We start from the raw sequence: 7,125 nt of genomic DNA, 5'->3' as shown, positions 1-7,125 counted from the left end.
ATAGGCATCACATCTGTATCAAGTAGATCGACTCCTGCCTACATCTACTACTATTACTCCACACATCAACTGACTCCTTCCTGTATCTAGAGTATTAAGTTCATGAAGAATAGAGTAACGCATTAAGTAAGATGACATGATGTAGCGGGATAAACTCAAGCAATATGATGAAAACCCCATCTTGTTATCCTCGATGGCAACAATACAATATGTGTCGGTTCCCCTTCTGTCACTGGGATCAAGCATCGCAAGATTGAACCCAAAGCTAAGTACTTCTCCTATTGCAAGAAAAACCAATCTAGTTGGCCAAACCAAATCGATAGTTCAAAGAGACTTGAAAAGATATCAAATCATGCATATAAGAATTTAGAGGAGATTCAAATAATATTCATAGATAAGTTGATCATCAATCCACAATTTATCGGATCTCAGCAAACACACCGCAAAAAAGTATTACATCAAATAGATCTCCAAGAACATCAAGGAGAACATGGTATTGAGAATCAAAGAGAGAGAAGAAGCCATCTAGCCACTAGCTATGGACCCGTAGGTCTGTGGTAAACTACTCACGCTTCATCGGAGAGGCAATGGTGTTGATGTAGAAGCCCTCCGTGATCGAATCCCCCTGCGGCAGGACGCCGGAAAAAGCCCCTATATGGGATCTCATGGGTATAGAAGGTTGCGGCGGTGGAAAAGTGTTTTGGTAGCTCTCCTGGTTGGTTTGGGAATATTTGAGAATATATAGGCGGAAGAAATAGGTCGGTGGAGTCATGAGGGGCCCACAAGGGTGGGGGCATGCCCTACCCCCTGAGCGCGCCGTCCGTCCTTGTGGCCACCTCATGGCTTTCCCGATGTGTACTCCATGTCCTATGGATGTCTTCTGGTCCAAGAAAAATCATCGCGAAAGTTTCATTCCGTTTGGACTCCGTTTGATATTCCTTTTCTGTGAAACTCTAAAACAAGGAAAAACAGGAACTGGCACTGGGCTCTCGGTAAATAGGTTAGATCCAAAAATAATATAAAATAGCATAATAATGCATATAAAACATCCAAAACAGATAATATAATAGCATGGAACAATCAAAACTTATAGATACGTTAGAGAAGTATCAAGCATCCCCAAGCTTAATTCCTGCTCGTCCTTGAGTAGGTAAATGATAAAAATATAATATTTGATGCGGAATGCTACCTAACATATTTATCTATGTAATTTTCTCTATTCTGCATGAATGTTCAGATCCGTATGATTCAAAACAAAAGTTTAATATTGACATAAAACAATAATACTTCAAGCATACTAACAAGATAATTATGTCTTCTCAAAATAACATGGCCAAAGAAAGCTTATCCCTACAAAATCATATAGTCTGGCTATGCTCCATCTTCATCACACAAAATATTCAAATCATGCACAACCCCGATGACAAGCCAAGCAATTGTTTCATACTTTTGATGTTCTCAAACCTTTTCTACTTTCACGCAATACATGAGCGTGAGCCATGGACATAGCATTATAGGTGGAGTAGAAGGTGGTTGTGGAGAAGACAAAAAGAGGGAGATAGTATCACATCAACTAGGCGTATTAACAGGCTATGGAGATGCCCATCAATAGATATCAATGTGAGTGAGTAGGGATTGCCATGCAACGGATGCACTAGAGCTATAAGTTTATGAAAGCTCAAAAGGAAAACTAAGTGGGTGTGCATCCAACTTGCTTGCTCATGAAGACCTAGGGTAATTTGAGGAAGCCCACCATTGGAATATATATGCCAAGTTCTATAATGAAAATTCCCACCAGTATATGAAAGTGACATCATAGGAGACTCTCTATCATGAAGATCATGATGCTACTTTGAAGCACAAGGATGGAAAAGGATAATAACATTGCCCCTTCTCTCTTTTTCTATCTTTTTTCTCTCTTTCCTTTTTTTGTTCTTTCTTTTTTTCTTGTTTTCTCTTTCTTTTTTTTATTTCTTCTTTTTTTATTTCCTCACATGGGATAATATTCTGAAAAGGAAGATCATCATACGTCTATTTACTTACAACTCAACAATTACAACTCAATACTAGAACAAGATATGACTCTATATGAATGCCTCCGGCGGTGTACCGGGATGTGCAATGAATCAAGAGCGACATGTATAAAAAATGATGAATGGTGGCTTTGCCACAAATACGATGTCAACTACATGATCATGCAAAGCAATATGACAATGATGATGCGTGTCATAATAAACAGAACGGTGGAAAGTTGCATGGCAATATATCTCGGAATGGCTATGGAAATGCCATAATAGGTAGGTATGGTGGATGTTTTGAGGAAGGTATGGTGGGTTTATGGTACTGGCGAAAGTTGCGCGGCACTAGAGAGGCTAGCAATGGTGGAAGGGTGAGAGTGCGTATAATCCATGGACTCAACATTAGTCATAAAGAACTCACATACTTATTGCAAAAATCTATTAGTCATTGAAATAAAGTACTATGTGCATGCTCCTAGGGGGATATATTGGTAGGAAAAGACCATCGCTTGTCCCCAACCGATAAGGAAGACAATCAAAAAATATCTCATACTCCAACTTCGTTACATAACGGTTCACCATACGTGCATGCTACGGGACTCACAAACATTAACACAAGTATTTCTCAAATTCACAACTACTCACTAGCATGACTCTAATATCACCATCTTTATATCTCAAAACAATCATAAGGAATCAAACTTCTCATAGTATTCAATGCACTTTATATGAAAGTTTTTATTATATCCCTCTTGGATGCCTATCATATTAGGACTAAATTTATAATCAAAGCAAATTACCACGCTGTTTAGAGACTCTCAAAATAATATAAGTGAAGCACGAGAGTTCATACATTTCAATAAAATAAAACCACCGCCATGCCCTAAAAAGATATGTGTGAAGCACTAGAGCAAAATTGCCTAGCTCAAAAGATATAAGTGAAGCACATAGAGTATTCTAATAAATCATGATTCATGCGTGTCTCTCTCAAAAGGTGTGTAAAGCAAGGATGATTTTGGCAAACTAAAAAGCAAAGACTAAAATCATACAATACGCTCCAAGCAAAACGCATATCATGTGGTGAATAAAAATATAGCCTCAAGTAAAGTTACCGATAGACGAAGACAAAAGAGGGGATGCCTTCCGGGGCATCCCCAAGCTTAGGCTCTTGGTTGTCCTTGAATATTACCTTGGGTTGCCTTGGGCATCCCCAAGGTTAGGCTCTTGCCACTCCTTATTCCATAGTCCATCAAATCCTTACACAAAACTTGAAAACTTCACAAATCAAAATTCAACAGAAAATCTCATAAGCTCCGTTAGTATAAGAAAATAAATCGCCACTTTTGGTACTGTTGTGAACTCATTCTTTATTTTAATATGTGTAATATCTACTGTATTTCAACTTTTCCATGGTTCATACCCCCCGATACTAGCCATAGATTCATCAAAATAAGCAAACAACACATAGAAAACAGAATCTATCAGAAACAGAACAGTCTGTAGCAATCTGGATATTTTGAATACTTATGTAACTCCAAAAATTCCGAACAATTAGGAAGACGTAAGAAATTTGTTTATTGATCTTCTTCAAAAAGAATCAATGTTTTATTATGCATCCGCTAAAAATGAGAATTATTTTCCTGAGTGAAAAAGTTTCTGTTTTTCAGCAAGATCAAATCAACTATCACCGTAAGCTATCCCAAAGGTCTTACTTGGCATAAACACTAATTAAAACACAAAACCACATCTAACAAGAGGCTATATGAATTATTTATTGCAAAACAGAACCAAAAAAGCAAAAGAAAAAAATAAAATTGGGTTGCCTCCCAACAAGTGCTATTGTTTAACGCCCTTAGCTAGGCATAAAACACAAATAGATCTAAGTATTATCATCTTTGGCATGCAATCCATAAGTGGCTCTCATAATAGATTCATAAGGAAATTTAGTTTTATTTCTTGGGAAGTGTTCCATGCCTTTCCTCAACGGAAATTGAAATCTAATGTTTCCTTCTTTCATATCAATAATCGCACCAAACGTTCTAAGGAAAGGTCTACCAAGAATAATAGGACATGTAGGATTGCAATCTATATCAAGAACAATGAAATCTATGGGCACATAATTCCTATTTGCAACAATAAGAACATCATTAATCCTTCCCATAGGTTTCTTAATAATGGAATCTGCAAGATGCAAATTTAAGGAACAATCATCAAATTCACGAAAACCTAATACATCACATAAGGTTTTTGGAATCGTGGAAACACTTGCACCCAAATCACCCAAAGCATGGCACTCATAATATTTAATCTTAATCTTAATAGTAGATTCCCACTCATCATTAAGTTTTCTAGGGATAGAAACTTCCAATTCAAGTTGTTCTTCAAAAGATTGCATCATAGCATCAACGATATGTTTAGTAAAAGCTTTGTTTTGATTATAAGCATGAGGAGAATTCAACATGGATTGCAACAAGGAAATACAATCTATTAAAGAACAATTATTATAATTAAATTCATGAAATCCAAAAGAGTGGGTTCATTTGTACCTAAAGTTTTGACCTCTCCAATCCCACTTTTATCAATTTTTGCATCAAGATCTAAAAACTCTGAATCATTGGGACACCTTCTAACTAAAGTTGACTCATCTATAGGCCCATCTTTATCAAGGTTTATATTGGAAAACAAAGATTCAATAGGAGTCACATCAATCACTTTGAGATCTTCATCATTATTTAAATATTCTGGTTTAGCGGCCATTTTATTTACCGAGGTAGCTTGCTTATCAGAACTTTGGCCTACTAAATTTTCAAGATGAGCAAACTGAGATCTTTGGCCATAAATTCCTTAGACAAATTGTTAAGTTGTTTATTCATGTATTCCATAAAAAAATTCTGCTCCTTGAGCTCGTTTCTAATGAAATTATTATGCTCAAATTGCAAAGACATGAAGCTTCTAACATTGTTTTCAATTTCGTCCAACCTCCTAAGGTGAGGATCAACATTCTTTGGTGGAGACATCGTCACAAGCAAGCAATCCAACACACGAGCACACAAAAGGCAAGCGAAGAAGACGAACGGAATAGGGGCGAAGAAAAGGCAAATCTTTTTGAACATCATTTTAGAAGTGGGGCAGAGGAAAATGAGAGGCGAATGGCGAATAATGTAATGCAAGGGATGAGAGATTATGATGGGTACTTGGTATGTCTTGACTTGGCGTAGATCTCCCCATCAACGGCGCCAGAAATTCTTCCTGCTACTTCTTGAGCTTGTGTTGGTTTTTCCCTTAAAGAGGAAAGGGTGATGCAACAAAGTAGAGGAAGTATTCCCCTCAATTTTGAGAACCAAGGTATCAATCCAGTAGGAGACAATGCACAAGCCACCGAATACCTGCACAAACAAACACCAACTTGCACCCAGCGCGATAAAGGGGTTGCCAATCCCTTCATGATTATTTGCAAAGTGAGATCTGATAGAGATGGATAAACGGTAAAGTAATATTTTTGGTATTTTTGGTTTATGGAATGGAAAGTAAAAGATTGCAAAGGAAGTAAATAGGAAACTAAAATTGTAGATCAGAAACCTATATGATGGAAAGTAGACCCGGGGGCCATAGGTTTCACTAGAGGCTTCTCTCAAGATAGAAAATATTACGGTGGGTGAACAAATTACTGCCGAGCAATTGATAGAAAAGTGCAAAGTTATGATGATATCTAAGGCAATGATCATGAATATAGGCATCACGTCTGTATCAAGTAGACCGACTCCTTCCTACATCTACTACTATTACTCCGCACATCGACCGACTCCTGCCTGCATCTAGAGTATTAAGTTCATGAAGAATAGAGTAACGCATTAAGTAAGATGACATGATGTAGCGGGATAAACTCAAGCAATATGATGAAAATCCCATCTTTTTATCCTCGATGGCAACAACACAATACATGGCGGTTCCCCTTCTGTCACTGGGATCAAGCACCGCAAAATTAAATGTGACACCCCAAAAATTTGGCCTTGTTTTAATGAATTAAAAATTTTGCCAGGAATTAAAACTTTGGATTTCTGAGCTCCATTTTGATTTTTAAATCATTTCCTTCCCTGTTATGATGAGTTTTTCCCAAAGAGAAAACTTTCCAAATATGTCTTTGGACTTATTTAATCTGTCAAGAGAAACTTTCCCTTATTTAATATAACTAATTAAATAATTAAGTTGCTTGATCTTTACTTTCTTAAAAATGGTTTTTCAAGGTTATATGGCCATATTTGAACTACAACCATTGGATAAATTCACTTAAAATTCCCACAAAATTTGGAGATGTCATGTGATGTTATTCAATAACTTTTATACAAAAATATCTTTTATTTATGTAATAATTTGAGCTCTGCATCAATTTTTCCTTCTCTGGTCCAGAGTGCATTTTGCACTACAACCCTTTTAAATAATTCTTTCTAGTCTCCATCAAAATTATGGGATATTGGTAGTAGCATATGATTCAACATTATGCAAAAACCTAGTGTTGTTCTTTGAAAATTTTGAGTCAATCAACCTCTTTTTCATTCTGGTCCAGCCTTCTGATTTCTACTGCAACCCTATTTAATTTTACTCCAAAGATCTTTTGTTTTCTCCTACTTGTAGACAGCCCTACCAAACCCCTAAATCCAGGAGCATGCACCCATTGGATTAATTTTGGTTCATGAAATAATGTCATTTATTTCCTGTCCAGAAATGTAGTTTTGCAAAACTTGCACTAGCAAGTTTCCCCTTTTGTCCAAATAACCTCACCACTCTCTCTTGCATATAAGGAGACACTGATCTGGAGTTTTTGACCACTCCAAGACTTGCCTAAGTGCCTGTGGCATTTTGTCAAACACCTGGAGTGCATGGTCAGATTTGGCATGGATTTTAGTTAGCAGTGTGAACCTGATCCTCTGACCCCTTAAGCTTGTCCATTGATCTCCTTGCAAGCCATAGCCTAGACCTGCTAACTCCCAGCTCCAACCAAGCGCTCTCGAGTGCCATGGCATTTCGCCGAGCATCTGGTGTGCGTGCGCTGGGCGCGCCCAGAGCGCGCAAATTGCAGCCGCGCACACGAGTCGCCACGTCGCGCCCC

This window comes from Triticum aestivum, chromosome 4A, assembly GCF_018294505.1.
Source record: "Triticum aestivum cultivar Chinese Spring chromosome 4A, IWGSC CS RefSeq v2.1, whole genome shotgun sequence".
Taxonomy (NCBI): domain Eukaryota; kingdom Viridiplantae; phylum Streptophyta; class Magnoliopsida; order Poales; family Poaceae; genus Triticum; species Triticum aestivum.
The sequence above is the reverse complement of the archived record's forward strand: the minus strand, read 5'-3'. Positions refer to the sequence as shown.